The sequence below is a fragment of the Mustela nivalis genome, assembly GCF_964662115.1.
Source record: "Mustela nivalis genome assembly, chromosome: X".
NCBI lineage: Eukaryota > Metazoa > Chordata > Mammalia > Carnivora > Mustelidae > Mustela > Mustela nivalis.
In genome coordinates this window covers 107,817,078-107,833,637 of record NC_139040.1, presented here as the reverse complement: position 1 = coordinate 107,833,637, position 16,560 = coordinate 107,817,078, and the positions used below count along the sequence as shown (strand labels likewise).

The window sequence follows — 16,560 nt, the reverse complement described above, 5'->3', positions numbered from 1 at the left end:
TGAGATCATGACCTGAGCTGAAATCAAGAGTCAGACATTTAATTGACTGAGCCCCACAGGTGCCCCCTTATTTCTTGTCTTTTTGATAACAGTTCTGCTAGGTATAGGATAATACGTCATTGTGGTATTGATTTGCATTTCTGGGATGATTGGTGATGTTGGCATGTTTTCATGTTGGCTATTTGTACCTCTTTTGGAAAATGTCTATTCACATCCTCTGCCTATTTTTTATCAGATTTTTTTCTATTGAATTGTATGAGTTTTAAAAATATATTTTGGATATTAGCCCCTTATTAAGATACATGATTTGAATAGGAGAAATTACTGCAATTGGTTGCCTTTTGATTTTTTGATGGTTTCCTTTGCTGTGAAGAAGCTTTTTAGTTTGATATAGTCCCATTTGTTTATTTTTGTTTTTGTTATTTTGCTTTTGAAGTCACATTAAAAAAAAAGTGACTAAGATCAGTGTTCTGGAATTCACCACCTAGGTTTTTTTGGTTTTATTTTTTAATGAGCATTTCATGGGTCCAAGTCTTAGGTTGAAGTCCTCAACCAAATTTAAGTTAATTTTTATATATGGTGTAAGAGAGTAGTGTGAGTTTTCTTTTTTTTGCATATTTTTGTCTAATTTTCCAAATGTTATGTATTAAAAAGATTATGCTTTCTCCATTTTACATTATGGTCTTCTTTAACATAAGTTCTCATACATGCATGACTGTATTTCTCTTTATTCTGTTCCATTGATCTATGTGTTTGTTTTCTTGCTAACATCATTCTGTTTTGATTACTGTAGTAATATAGTTTGAAATCAGAGAACATGATGCTTCTAGCTTTGTTCCTTCTTAAGATTGCTTTGGCTGTTTAGGATCTTTGTCATACCAGACAAATTTTAACATTGTTTGTTCTATTTCTGTTTAAAAAATTTAGTTTATAGATGGCTTAAAGTAATATAGACATTTACAAAAATCTTAGTTATTTCAATCTATGAGCACAGAGTGTCTTTCAATCTACTTCTAATTTCTTTATCCACTGTACACACATTTTAGGAGACAGATTTTTCACTTCCTTGGTTAAATTTATTCCTAGACATTTTATTTCTTTCATGCAATTGTAAGTGGAATTATTTTCTTAATATTTTTGGTAGTTTGTTAATAATGGAGAGAAATGGAACAGAATTTTGTGTATTGATTTTGTACTCTGCAATTTTACTGAATGTGTTTATAAGTTCTCACTTTTTTGGGTAAAGTCTTTAGGGTTTTCTAAATATAAAATCATAGGTTCTGCAAATAGTGACAGTTTTACTTATTGTTTTCCAATTTGGATACTTGTCATTTCTTGCACCTAATTGCTGTGGCTAAGATGTCAAATAATATGTTGAATAAAATTATCAGAAGAACCTAAAGTACTAGATACTCCAGGCTTGAAAACACACACACAGACACACACACACACACTCCTACCTTAATTTTTGAAATAACCCATTGCATGCCAGTGCCAGTCATAGTTAGGTAATTGTGTGGTTTGACATTTCTCTAAGAACTCTAAGTATCTTTAGATAAAGAAAAATAATTTGAACCATCATATTAGATCTGAAAATTCAAAAGCTATACATTCTTTCTTCGCCAAGCTGTGCATTCATTTTCCAAACAGTAACATCTATCAAAAAGAAAAACTGGTCATACATATCTTTTTCCTTTTTCTGAAGATAGATTAAATTGAAAATAAATGAAGTAAAAGAAAAAAAATGGGGTGCCAGTAGTAGACAAAACATTTCAACACAGTTGTAAGACCCAGAGTACAGATCAGAAGGCTTAACCAGTAACCGGGAGAAGAGCAAGAGGGAACCGAGGTTCTGATACAGAAGTATGGAGCCAACAGTAAGACATTGTCCCATGGATAACCTTGAGGATCAGTATTTTGAGAAGCTGGGAATAACTTGGGGCAGATGTGAGACATGAAAGGAAACCTAAATATGAGTGAAATAGTATTTCAAACAATAGACTTCTCCCCTTTAGGTCTGATAAAATGTTTTTCATATGAAAAACTGTATTCTGCTACCCAGGTAAAAAGAAAGAAATGAATGGCTCTGGGGTAGAAAGTTCTTCACATACCAGCACTTGGACAGCCCCACTCTAAAAGCCTGCCCTGGGGGCACCTGGGTAGTTCGGTGGGTTAAGCCTCTGCCTTCGGCTCAGGTCATGATCCCTGGGTCCTGGGATCGAGCCCTGCCTCCGGCTCTCTGCTCAGCAGGGAGCCTGCTTCCCTTCCTCTCTCTCTGCCTGCCTCTCTGCCTACTTGTGATCTCTGTCTGTCAAATAAATAAATAAAGTCTTTAAAAAAAAAAAAAGCCTGCCCTGTCCTCCAGTCACACACTGAAGCACTGAATCTTCATTAGTCCACCACAACAAATCACACAGTGCTCCTGGATTCTGCTTGCATTGTCTCCTCGTTAAATACGAACAGATAGTCAAGCCCAACACAGATTCGAGAAAAGCCTGAAACCTGGCAGAGGGAGAGAGGGAGAACAAGATGTATAAGCAAAGTCTTTCTTGAATGAATGTAACTTCAGAAAAAGTATGTAATGGAGTGTGATGCTGTTCAAAAGAAGTGAGAGACAGAAGGTTATTGGGAGGGGAGAAGAAATGGAAGTATCTTTGCTGAATAGCAATTAGTAGAATGGGCAATGGGTCATATTCCAAGAAAAGAGAAATGGATGACCCAGAATATGCAAGAGGAAGGTGACAACAAACTATCCATTGCAGCTTCAACATCAATCTGCCGGGGATTCTCAAAAAGGCAAAGGGAAAAAACATGTCTTCATATTGAAGAAGCATCTCCAAACCCATGAAAATATAAATCCCAGTACTGTGATGAAGAGCTGTGAAACTGCACAAAAACTAAAGAAATTTAGAAGTTTTCTTCCTTTCTTTCTTTTGCTGCTGCTGCTGCTGCTGCTTCTTCTTCTTCTTCTTCTTGGTCTGGAGGAAGGAGAGTGAGGAGGTAAAAGAGGCTGAGGAAATAGTTACCTGCAAGGAGGGATCATTTTTTAAAATTTAATTTTTTTTCAGTGTTCCAAGAGTCATTGTTTATGCACCACACCCAATGCTCCATGCAATACGTGCCCTCCTTAATACCCACCACCAGGCTCACCCAACCCTCCACCCCCTCCCCTCCAAAACCCTCCCTTTGTTTCTCACAGTCCACAGTCAGAGAAGAGAAGGGAGTTGGGGGAAATCAGAGGGGGAGACAAACCATGAGAAGGAGGCATCATTTAATTAGCACTGCTATTCTCATCAGCAACACTGGATAGCAGATGACAAAGCAGTGATTTTTGTTTGTTTTCTTTTGTGTTTAATTTTGAGAGATGATTTTAAAACAGCTGTTCACTATTCAGTATTTTCAATTAAGTTTGAGTTAGAATAAAAAGGAATTTCAGGCATCAGAAAACTTCTTTCCACCTATCTGATCCTAGGAGGTTACTTAGATGTTTTAGCATTATAAGGAAATAAACCATAAATAAAAGGTGACAAAGGAAATGACATCAGAGTTCAGTCCCCTGGAGTAGCAGATCTAGAGATGGCAGTCAGTCCAGACTAGAGAGGCCGGGCTGCAGTTTCCAGGAGAAAGGGAGGTGTTTGGTGAATAAAAAGGAATATGCAAGAAATTCATCTTTTTTTTTTTTGGAGTTTTTAGAACATTTTATGACAGGCAATGTAAGTTGGGAGTCTGGGGAGAATCACAGGGATAAAGATAAATTAAAGATAAATTAATAAATTAAAGATAAATTAAAGTTACAGAGCACTTTATGAATTGGGGGCAAAGACCAAAACATAAACTTTATCAGAGTAAAACATTGTGTCCTGATTTAATTAAAAAGGGTAACAATTAAATTTGGAAAATGAGAGAGTTAAGGATATTTAAGAAATAACCTTTTACCACAGTAGAGAAAAATCAATGAACCAAAATTAGTAATATAAGCACTCAGTTTTTAGATAAATGATTAAAGGGGAATTGATCAGGGAATTTTTTATTGTTAAAAGTCCTGCTGTGGGGCACCTGGGTGGCTCAGGTCATGATCTCAGAGTTCTAGGATTGAGCCCCGCATCAGGCTCTCTGCTCAGCAGGGAGCCTGCTTTCCCCAATCTCTCTGCCTGCCTCTCTGCCTACTTGTGATCTCTCTCTCTCTCTCTGTCAAATAAATAAATAAATAATTTTTTTATAAAAAGGCCTGCTGCTTTTATTTTAGGCATTTGCAAGTTTATTTTGATAATTCATCAAGCCATTTTTTTGCTACACCAATCACTAATATAATTGCATTTTGTCATTTCAAAAATTTGTTGACACTCCTACTTAGAGTGTCAAAGGCAGTGACACATATCATACATAATTGAAATATCAATAAATACAATACAGAATGGTTCTTTAAATTACATCTTCCTATAGTCTTTTCAAAACCCATACACTTTTGTTTGGCCATATTTACAATCTCCTTTTGCTGCTTGGTTCTATATGCCAGCTGTTGTGATGTTTTGATTTATTTTTTTAAAGAGAACTCATTATAAAACATTTATGTCTTTCTATCTTTAAGCTAGAAGGCAGTCCTCAAGGTATAGAGCCATAGCATTTCCTTCTGGAATATTGAGAATTTCCTTGGAAAATGAAGGCAACTGCTTATTGAAACAATTTTCAGAACATAATCCAACAAAAACAGTATTTCATTTACATGAGCCTCACACACTTTCTCACATCATCCTCGAGTATATCAATCAAACTCAGGCATTTGCTGATATGCCAGCAGCAAATTTAAAAATAAAACTCTAAAATCAGAGACTGAAATCAGTCTGCATTAGCTTCGAAGTCCACTATCTATGTAACTTCCAAATGTTCTTATTTTGTCCATTTCTGGTTTCATTGGGAGAAACAATGTTCCACATTTCTATCCTTTGTGTACATTGTGCAGTTAAATGCAAATGGCCTGGCACTATTCCTGGCACAGATTAAGTCTGTAATTCATGGCAGGGCAGCAGGGTGGTTGCTGCTGTTAATGGTTCCGATAAAATTTGTCATCATCGTTGCAAAACCCAACCTTCTCCACAGAACTTTGTATTTTTCGTGTTAGTTGACAGATGGGATAGCACTGATTCTCCCTTCAAGCTAAAAATATGCATGGCTGCAGAAATGTCACCGGCAGATAGATAGTTACACTGAAAGAGATGACATTATGAGAAAGTCAAGGTTTGGTCACAGAGTAACATAGCTGCTTTCCTTATGGAACTTGCAAAATGCCTTCATAGCTAATTCCAAATGAGCTGCTACCCTGAAGATCTGTCAACCATTGAGAGTAAGTGTCAGGTAACTGATGACTTGGGAAGTCAACTCAGATTTGATTATGTAAGTTCTGCTGTGTCTCAGAAAGTGTTTGTTTTATACTGCTATTTTCCTGATGACACATTACAGAGATCTATACTGAAGAGAAAATAGATAGTAATTGCAGGTTTAAAAATGTATTCATTATACTCCTTAAACATATAAAGGAAAGTTAGAATTTTTGTTTTCTATAAAAGATCTAAATTTGCTAGCAGTTTTCCATTTTGCCGTGTTTTAAAAGAAGGGGGAAAAAAGGTGACTTTTTAAAAATTTTTAAATTTTTTTTTAACAGGTGACCTTTGAGCAGCAGACTTGGACTGCATAGGTCTACTTATGTGCAAACTTTTTCAGTACAGTACAGTCCTGTAAATGTATTTTTTCTCTTCCTTGTAATTTTCTTTACCTTAATTATAAGAATGCAGTATAGAATACATATAGCCTACAAAATATGTGTTAACAGACTGTTTAAGCTATCTGTAAGACTTCTTATCAACATAGGCTTTTAGTAATTATGTTTTTAGGGAGTCAAGACTTACACTCGGATTTTCAATTTTACAGGGGTTAGTGACCTTAACCCTCACATTGTTCAAGGGTCAGTTGTGTAGTTTTTGTTGTTGTTTTTTAAATTTATTTATTTGACAGACAGAGATCACAAGTAGGCAGAGAGGCAGGCAGAGAGAGGAGGAAGCAGGCTCTCCGCTGAGCAGAGAACCCGATGTGGGGCTCGATCCCAGGACCCTGGGATCATGACCTGAGCCGAAGGCAGAGGCTTTAACCCACTGAGCCACCCAGGCGCCCCTCAGTTGTGTAGTTTAACCTGCCAAGATATGATCCCACAGTCTTCACAAATATAAAAATCTATTTTCAATGATTTAGTCACTTTCAGATAAATACTCTGCTTCTCAGGCCAGTGGGTACATGTAAAGGTGCTCAAGTTAAAACTAGAATGAACTATTACCTCAACCTGTTGGGATGGCCATTATCAGAAAGATGAGATAAGAAATGTCAGCATGAATGCAAAGAAAAGAGAACCCTAGTGCACTGTTGGTAGAATTGCAAACTGGTGCAGCCACTATGGAAAACAGTATGGAAGATTTAAAAAATTAAAACCAGAACTACCCTACGATCCAACAATTCCACTCCTGGAGATATATCCAAAGGGAATAGAAAAAAACTAACTTGAAAAGACAGCTGTACCCCCATGTTCATAGCTGCATTGTTTACAGTAGCCAAGACTTGGAAACAACCTAAGTGTTCGTTAATGGATGAATGGATAAGGAAGTTGTGGTATATACACCGACTGTGGAATATACTCCATCACACACACACAACCAGGAAATCTTGCCATTTGCAATAACATACATGGACCTTCAAGGCATTGTACTAAGTGAAATAAGCCAGACAGAGAAAGAGAAATACTGTATGACTGAAAGACAAATACTGTATGATCTCATATGTGGGATCTAAATATATATGGATCTAAATGTACAAGTAATCTAAACATACATAACGAGATCAGACTTGAACATTCCAGAGGTGGAGGTTTGAAGGGAGGAGAAATTGGAAGAAGATGTTCAAAATGCACAAATTACCAATTATAGGATAAACAAGTACTAGGGACATAACTTACAACATGATGACTATAGCTAACACTGCTGTAGGATATATAGGAAAGTTTTTGGATTAAACTGTGAGAATTCTCACTACAAGGAGCACTTTTTTTTTCTTTTTTCTTCTTGCTTTGCTTTTTCCTAGATCCATAGGAGATGATGGATGTTAACTGAATCTCTTGTAATCATTTCACTATAAAAGTGAATCACACCATCATGACGTATACACCTTAAACTTATACAATGATGGATGTCAGTTATTTCTTACTAAAACAGGGGTGGGGGGGGGAGAATTCTGCCTTTCCAATGCTTTCTTCTTGTTCTCATTTTCTGCAAGATGAGGTCATGACATCACAAGTCTTTCAATGTTCTTATAGTAACAGAGGATAAGAAGGCTTTGAATCTCCTTTTGATTTTGAGCTCCCCTCTCATCTTTGCCGCGTTGTCCCTGGTGTAGTCCAGATTCTATGCTTGTGATCAGTGAGATGTGACTTTCTGGCTAGTTTTGGGGGGACAGTGTTCAGGCATCTACATTTGGATGCCTTGGTGCAAACTATTTGTCCTCAGTCAAGAAAGCCTTCTTTGAATCTTTTTCAGCCTGACTCTAAACCCTGTAACCTCTCCATTACCTCGTTAAATCTTCTGAGTATCTTTTTTATCATCACACATATTTTTTTCTGGGATTCTTGACAGAGGCTGTCATCTTACGTATTGAGTCACCTCAGCTGGCACTGTTGGGTTTTTGTTTTACAACATGCTGGGTATCCAACTATTGTGGCAGTGCTTTCTAGCGCTTACTGAATTACATTTTCTAGGTGGAGGTACTGTGTTTATCAACCTTTGTTGTTTTTGTCTTAAATTCTTCAAATCCTAATACTCTATGGGTGCCTGGGTGGCTTAGTGGGTTAAAGCCTCTGCCTTCGGCTCAGGTCATGATCTCAGGGTCCTGGGATCAAGCCCTGCATCGGGCTCTCTGCTTGGCAGGGAGCCTGCTTCCCCCACCACCACCTCTGCCTGCCTCTCTGCCTACTTGCGATCTCTCTCTCTGTCAAATACATAAATAAAATCTTTTTAAAAACACAAATCCTAATACTCTAATACAGTACCTATCTGCAAGAATTAGTAATAATTAACTGAATTAAGCTGTTAGTCAATTAATATGGTGGCCAAGCTAATTAATTGAGGAATGGGAAAAAACATAGGATGGGAAATTGCAAAAAGGTAAAAAAGATGCACATTGAGATTGATCATCTCCAAACATGAAAAGCATGATCCATCTCTTCAAGGGTGAATTGAGAGATTATAAAAATGGCCTTGAAATATCTATATGTGATTGACATTTCAGGTGGCAGAAGGGTCATTGCTGCTGATGGTGAAATTGTAAAAATATCTGGCAAGGAAGGAGATAGTGATAAAAGCCAGGGGTTTGCTGGTGAAGTCATCAATGAAAGGGACTGCATTTTGATTGTTAGTTGTTGACACCACTTGTGAAAAAGCTAATGTCAGGGTTTGGTAATGATTTCTGAAAAGTGATTGCTGTCTAGTGGAGGCAAAAGCATGGTCTGCAATTAGCATGGAAATCTACTCAGTCTTCCAATGAATTAGAAAAGTTAGAAAATAATACTTTCCAGTGAGGAGAGCTGGAAGAAAAAGTCAAATTTCAGTTAAAGCAAATTTTTTTTTTATAATCGACAATACAAGAAAAGGGATCTTAATAGCAAACTGTTACCTTAGGCTTGTTGGAAAAGCCCAGGGTTAACTATGAAGACGGGCATCCTGAGGTGAGCAGTTTAATGACATAATGCAAAACCTAATGTGGTTAGGGAGGGGGAATTTTCCTATAATAAATGAGATGAAGAAAGCAAAATTACAGGAACAAATTCACAGTGGCATGGAATTAATGGCATGGAAAGGAAAGTGAACAATAAACGGGAATTGTATTGAGAATCTTGGAGGGGTGATCAAAATCAGACTGCAAAGGTTTCAGTTTTTGTGTGGCCAAATTGCTTAGAACTTGGGATAAGGTATCTCAAGTAAGTCAAGAAAACGGTCATATATGAAGTCTTGTTCTAGGAATAATCAGAAGCATCTATGTTGTGATTAGTGCTGCCTCATTCATTAATTTGCTTTTGTAAATGAAGAGCTAATCAATTAAATGGAGGCAGCTATTGATTTTTCCTAAACTATGCATTTTATTTTTTCGGACAGAATTTATGCTCATACTCAATAATAAATACTTTTAGTTATAGTCCTTTGATTAAACCACAAAAATCTTTATTCAACAAGTAAAAGTAAATTCAAGAATACTACATAAATGGAGCAACAGGTTGACCCCTAAAACCTGTAAAAACTGAAAAATTGGTAAAATGGCAATACACAATACCACTGAAGTATGCAAAATACAAAGTACATAATATACACAAAAGGAAATATGGCAAGCTCCATTATTTAAATTATTCTCTGGACTCTGAGGCACCAAGGTGAAATTTTGATTTCTAAAAGTTCTAAATAGAAACCTCAATAACCTAGAAGATAGTTTTTCTTTCTTTCTTTCTTTCTTTCTTTTCTTTTCTTTTCTTTTCTTTTCTTTTCTTTTCTTTTCTTTTCTTTTCATTTCTTTTCTTTTCTTTTCTTTTCTTCTTTCTTTCTTTCTCTTTCTTTCTTTCTCAGGTTAGTTCATTTTTTTAAAGATTTTATTTATTTATTTGACAGACAGAAATCACAAGTAGATGGAGAGGCAGGCAGAGAGAGAGAGAGGGAAGCAGGCTCCCCGCTGAACAGAGAGCCCGATGCGGGACTCGATCCCAGGACCCTGAGATCATGACCTGAGCCGAAGGCAGCGGCTTAACCCACTGAGCCACCCAGGTGCCCCTAGGTTAGTTCATTTAAAAAAAATTTATTTATTTGTTTGACAGAGAGAGAGACTACAAGCAGGCAGAGTAGGAGGCAGAGGGAGAGGGGAAGAGGCTCCCTGCTGAATAAGGAGCCTGACGTGGGGCTCCATCCCAGGACCCTGGGATCATGACCTGAACCAAAGACAGTTGCTTAACCAACTGAGCCACTCAGGCACCCCTAGAAGATAGTTTCTGAGATTTATAGGGAACTCTTATTTTCCTTCTCTTTCATTTTAGTCCAGATGGTGAATTCTCCTCTTCCTTGTTTTTCATTCAAGTTGTTCTCATCTCTTTCAAATTTACTACTTTATAATATTTTCTGTTTAGAAATGCTCTAAGAGATTCCTTCTTGGGTTCCACAATTTCACTATAAGTAAGAATGTCATTTTCCTCCCATTGTACAGATGAAAACAAAATATTGCATGATAAGTTTACACTGTTGGTTCATATAAATTAATGAGGTCAAAATAAGAAAATAAGCTTTCTATTTCAAGTTATGGTGTTACGTATAAACTTTTTGCTCTCTTTGATCTCTTCCACATATAAACATCATCTTCAAACTGAAATCATTCTCTACCTCATATGTAAAATACTTTTTTTTTTCAGGCCAACTTTTCACTGACTTTCTCAGTGTTGCTTTCAGTGACATCTTTTCCAATGTGAACATTGTTAGCATGTAAAATGAAATTATTCCTCAGTCTTATCTGTATATAACATGCTATAATTACTTCATCCCAGAATTATAAGATCAAATGCAAATTATAGGCTCTGCTCAGAAACTGAAGATTTTTCCCAATTCAAGGACTTGCCATGAATCTGCTTTCCCTTACAATGCAGTAAAATCCCTTTCCCAATAAAATAACTTCACTTACCACACTTAAACCACAACAGAGCAGAATGTAAGAGATTTCCTTAAGAGTGACATCACTATATTTCTTCTGTTTTTAAAATTTCCATTAAATTGTAATGGATTTTATGTACTTCATGGACAAAGAGAGATCCATTGTTTATCTTTCTCTAGAAGACAAGTGGAAAGAAGACAACATGGCACATTGATCTAAGAGCCAAGAGATAAAGATGTTAATTTCCATTCTGGCACTTGCTTTCTTAATAACCATGAGATACCATATAAGCCTCAGTTTCCTCAGCAGCAAAAGAGTGTAACTGGAACAGCATCACTTATTTCGGCGCCGTTCAAGGGGTCAAAGGACAAGACTTACTTGACAAATCTTTGAAAATTACAGAGCACTTTGGAGTAGCATCCTCTTAATAAAATCACATCTCTGCTCTATTTCCGCTCTCACTATCTGTGACCAAAAAAACTGACAAAAGAAATAACAAAGAGAAAACTCTCAAACTTGCTTCCAATCTTTCAATTCTTCACTTGCCTCTTGGTTGCCTTACACGTCATGATCTTTATCCAAGAGATTTGCCCATTCGGTGTCTTGCTCTCTGTTGCCATCCATAAATTATTTTGTGGAAGCCTCCCTTTCTGTTACCCTTCCCCACTCAGCTGAGCCCGGCTCCCGTTCCTGCTGCGGTCTCCTCTCTATTTTCCCATGCAGAACACGTAAAACTGTGGGAGATAAATATGTATTTTCTATATTCCTCAAGATTGAAAGTTCTGAGAGCTGGAAAGTTATCTTATTCGTTGTTATTTTCCCCAGCCCCATCACATGGTAAATCTTCAAAAAATGCACAAACAACTACAACAGATGATGAGTCCATAGAATTTTCTTTATCGCTTTAAATAAATTTAGAAGGTAGATCTTATGAGTCTCCTCTAATTTTTTCCAGAGCGTATATTTTTTGTCTTGAAAAGTTTTATTCATTTGAGAGAGAGAGAGAGAGAGCATGAGCTGGGGGAGGCGGGGAGGGGCAGAGGCAGAGGGAGAGGGAGAAGTGAACTCCCTGCTCCTTCCTGAGCGGGGAGCCTGAACTGGGGCTCTGTGTGGGGCTGAACCATCTGCACCACCCAGGTGCCCTCCATAGCGTATATGTTGAAAACTAGAGCTTCATTCTTCTTTTGGGGTCAACTATCTATTACTTTATTTCTTTATTTATTACTAATTATTTAATAACTTATTGAGGAATAATTTATATACAAAAAAATACTGCACATAGACATTCCCTCTTAAATGCACCACAGAAAAAAAGGACTGACCAAAAAAGGAGTCTTGAGTTCATCCCAAATATAAGACTTTATATATCACTTACTGAATAAAGTTATCAGAATTTTTTCTCGGTCTGATAAGCCACATTCAGAACATTCAGAACTTCATTTTACCTTATGATCTTTGTATAGGGAGTTCAGTACACTCCCTGTAAGTCAATCCATGTATTCCTAGAGCACTTTTAAAAAAATTTTTTATTTCTTTTCAGCGTAACAGTATTCAATTGTTTTTGCACCAAACCTAGTGCTCCATGCAATCCGTGCCCTCTCCAATACCCACCACCTGGTTCCCCCAACCTACCACCCCCCTTCAAACCCCTCAGATTGTTTTTCAGAGTCCATATTCTCTCATGGTTCACCTCCCCTTCCAATTTCCCCCAACCCCCTTCTCCTCTCTATCTCCCCATGTCCTCCATGCTATTTGTTATGCTCCACAAATAAGTGAAACCATATGATAATTGACTCTCTCTGCTTGACTTCTTTCACTCAGCATAATCTCTTCCAGTCCCATCCATGTTGCTACAAAAGTTGGGTATTCATCCTTTCTGATGGAGGCATAATACTCCATAGTGTATATGGACCACATCTTCCTTATCCATTCGTCCGTTGAAGGGCATCTTGGTTCTTTCCACAGTTTGGCGACCGTAGCCATTGCTGCTATGAACATTGGGGTACAGATGGCTCTTCTTTTCACTACATCTGTATCTTTGGGACAAATACCCAATAGTACAATTGCAGGGTCATAGGGAAGCTCTATTTTTAATTTATTGAGGAATCTCCACACTGTTTTCCAAAGTGGATGCACCAATTTGCATTCCCACCCACAGTGAGTATTTTTTTTTAAGATTTTATTTATTTATTTGACAGAGATCACAAGTAGGCAGAGAGGCAGGCAGAAAGAGGGGAAAGCAGGCTTCCTGCTGAGCAGAGAACCCAATGTGGAACTGGATCCCAGGACCCTGAGATCATGACCTGAGCCCAAGGCAGAGGCTTAACCCACTGAGCCTCCTGGGTGCCCTCTTAGAGTACATTCAAAATGCATTTCATGAGCCTCTATATACTCTATGAAATTTCTTTGTTGAGTGGGAAATAGTTATCACATCAGTGATCTAAGTTTCTCCTAGAGAACATCATTTTCTAGGTCCAGATAACAAACATTATCATATTCAAGGGTAAGACCACAAAACTTCTTTTCCTCAGTAAAATTCTAGCATTCCTGTTGCCTAGGTTCACTTGGAGGTGATACTGGTATGGTATATGGAACATACTGATCTTCACAACCACTTTATCATCTTGCCTATTTCCTGAGCCATAGTGGTGTTCTTCCTGCCGGGCAGAGTCATTCTGAATCATGTTTTTGTTGTGCTATTTTCTGCCCTGCTCTCAATTATCATGTATACAATCCCTCCTTGCTTTGTTCCCTTTAGTCTGTTTGGAAATACAGAGTCTCCTGGTGTAGGTTTCTTGTTTTTTCTCTTTTAATTTATTTCCTTCCTTCCTTTCCTTTACCCTGTGCCAAGTACTTCACCATCTGGACATCTCACACTGTTATCTACCTATCAAACTGAGGTCTCAAAAGCAACATTTATGTTCTGAGACATTCAGTGTTTTTTAGGAAAAAGTAAGAGGTAAGGCACTTTCTTAGTCCTGATCATTTGAATTCCGAATCAGCATGTTTCCCCCGATACTGAATAGTTCTCCATTTACTGATTTTTTAATTATAATTTTTTAAATATTTTATTTATTTATTTGACACAGAGAGATCACAAGTATGCAGGAGAGGCAGGTAGAGAGAGAGGCGGAAGCAGGCTCCCTGCTGAGCAGAGAGCCAGATGCAGGACTTGATCCCAGGACCCCAGGATCATGACCTGAGCCGAAGGCAGAGGCTTAACCCAATGACCCATGAAGGTGCCCCATTTACTGATTTTTGTAAGCATTGTGCAGTTCACTATTTTATGACATCAAGGCAGGAAGATTTACCATGTACTATAAGACCAGCTATCTATGCAGTGGCTAGCTTCCCTTCCTGATGGTTACATTTGTTCCTTGGCATGGGGGGAAAGTGAAAATATTAATTGTTCACTTCTGTGAACTTCCATTTTTGTCAAATTCATCTATATAATTAAAAGTTTTTACCTATTCACTTACCTTTATGACTCCACAAGAAATCAGGAATATGTTTCTCCAGTCTTTTAATAAAGCCGTAATATAATAGTGGTATTTTTAGAAGTTAAAGGAATTTGAGAATCTGGAAATGTAAACTCTCTACATGGACAGTCAAATCAATTGTCACATACACTTTTTAACTGAAAATGATTAAGTCAAGTATATTTTTGTCCTCCTCCTTTCTAGCGCCCTTGCTCTCAATATAATCTATGTGTGCGCACATGTGCAAACACGCTCTTTGTTGCTTTCATTCCTCAGTGCCCATGCGCTGTATGCTCCTGCTGTTTCAAATCCTTCTCTATGCACAGCAGATGAAAACTGCACTGAGACGGCTAACAAACCATCCTGTCATCAAATTTACACTTAATAAGTGAAATTAATCAAGGTGATTATTAGTTGGTTATCACGGTCTTTGAAAGGCAGACACAGGCCTAAACAGCGTGGGATCTATGGGATGGTTCTCACTCAACATTTCAGAAGACGTACTTAATTCTTCAGTGTGTCTCATTTCCTATGGCCCATTGTACTCTGCTATGGTGAGACAGAGCAATTGTTCTGCCTCATCGACTATACTTCCTATGCTATCATCATCTGGAGTAGGAGACAGAAAAAGGAAGCACGAACATAATTTTTTTCTTATCTAATACATGCCCTGTCTCCAGAGAACCCTAAGACTTTAAGGTATAAGGAAAACCTGTATCCTTAACCCTGTTTGAGCTGGAATCTGCTCTGACAGTGTTAACTAATCAGCTAATTTATTCACCAAGGATTTCAGCCAAACAGGATTCATGAGATTCATTCCTTTATTCATTTGTTCTTTGAAAATTTATTTCATACTTTGCTCTGAAGTTCTCAGTCAAGAAATAGCAAAAATCCCAGGTCTCGTAAATTTTACATTCTAATAGGAAAAGAAAGACAAAAACCCAAAAGTAATTAGCATGAAGCTGTGATATCAGGAATCATTAAGAGCCATTGAGGAAACAAAGGGAGATATAGGGAAAAGAATTGCTAGAGAGAATGATGGAGCTCAATTTCAAATAAGATGATTAGGAAATACCTCACTGGAGAAGTGTCTGGGGATAGATGCCTCGGGAAGTGAGCATGAGTGTTATTGATAGAAGAGCTTTCTAGGCAAAGCCAAAACCCAAACTCAAACACTTAACGGATATAAAAGCTCTTAGGTGGGCGCCTGGGTGGCTCAGTGGGTTAAGCCGCTGCCTTCGGCTCAGGTCATGATCTCAGGGTCCTGGGATCGAGTCCCGCATTGGGCTCTCTGCTCAGCAGGGAGCCTGCTTCCTCCTCTCTCTCTCTGCCTGCCTCTCTGCCTGCTTGTGATCTCTCTCTCTCTCTCTCTCTGTCAAATAAATAAATAAATAAATCTTTTAAAAAAAAAATAAAAGCTCTTAGGTGTGTATTACCTGGTGTATTTGAAAAGCAAAGCTCAAGTGTGGCTAACACACAAGAAATAAGGGAGATAATAATAGGACATGTGTCAGAGAGGTAAGATGATTAGAGGAGATTTGATGTATAGATCTCCTGAGACACTGTTGGCTACTGTAATGATTTTTGCTTTGTCTTTGACTAGTAGGACAAGTCATTAATGGGTTTTGGGGGATGGAGTGGCATAATATGATTGACATTCTAAAAGACCATATGTCTATATATTAATATATTGGTGTCAATAAAAATATAGATACGGAAAATTTGCCCCAGTTGCAGTGTGGAGAATAGATAATTGGGTCAAAATCAGAATCAGGGAACAAATTAGGAGGCCATTACAATTACCCAGACTAGAAGTACGGATGGCTTGGATCATGTCACTGTGGTGGATGTAGTAAGCTATTAAATTTTAAATATATTTTGAAAGTAGAGCTGATAGGATTTGCTGCCAAAGTGAGTGTTGGCTATAAAAGAAGAATAATTAAGGATGACACCAAGATTTTTAGCTTAGGTAGCTGAAGAACAATGTAGCTATAATCAAGATGGAGAGATGTCAGGGGAAGCAGGCTTTGGGAGACAGGACAAGTCTGCTTTGGAAATGTTGAGTTTAAGGCATCTTTGACTACTTAGGTAAATATATTAGGTGGTATTGTACAGGTCCAGAATTCAGGGATTTGGGGGGGAAATCCCAGCTGGAGAATACTTTTAGAGTTCATTCATATTTAGATAATATTTAAAGCTATGACTATCAAGGAGTGGATTTAAATAAGGGAGAAATATCCAAATATTTTGTGTAAAGGTTCTGTGATGTTAGGATAATGGAAAGCTAAAAGGAATAACCACTGATACAGAAGGGAGAACATTGGGAGGGGGAAATACCCTGGAATACCACTGAAAAAGTATTTTTAGG

At 37.6% G+C, this 16,560-nt stretch overlaps 1 long non-coding RNA gene across 2 annotated transcripts in view; it reads right to left on the bottom strand.

Moving 5' to 3' along the window:
• Positions 1 to 260: 260 nt before the first annotated feature.
• LOC309856575 overlaps positions 261 to 16,560 on the bottom strand; it is a 30,904-nt gene continuing 14,604 nt past the window's right edge. Inside the window, exons 3-4 of one of the 2 annotated variants that reach the window (XR_014307290.1) lie at positions 10,744 to 10,888; positions 261 to 3,026 (exon numbers count right to left, since the gene is read on the bottom strand). This is a non-coding gene — a long non-coding RNA (uncharacterized lncRNA). The remainder of the gene's footprint in view (positions 3,027 to 10,743; positions 10,889 to 16,560) is intronic. The other variant, XR_014307291.1, reaches the window with a different exon arrangement.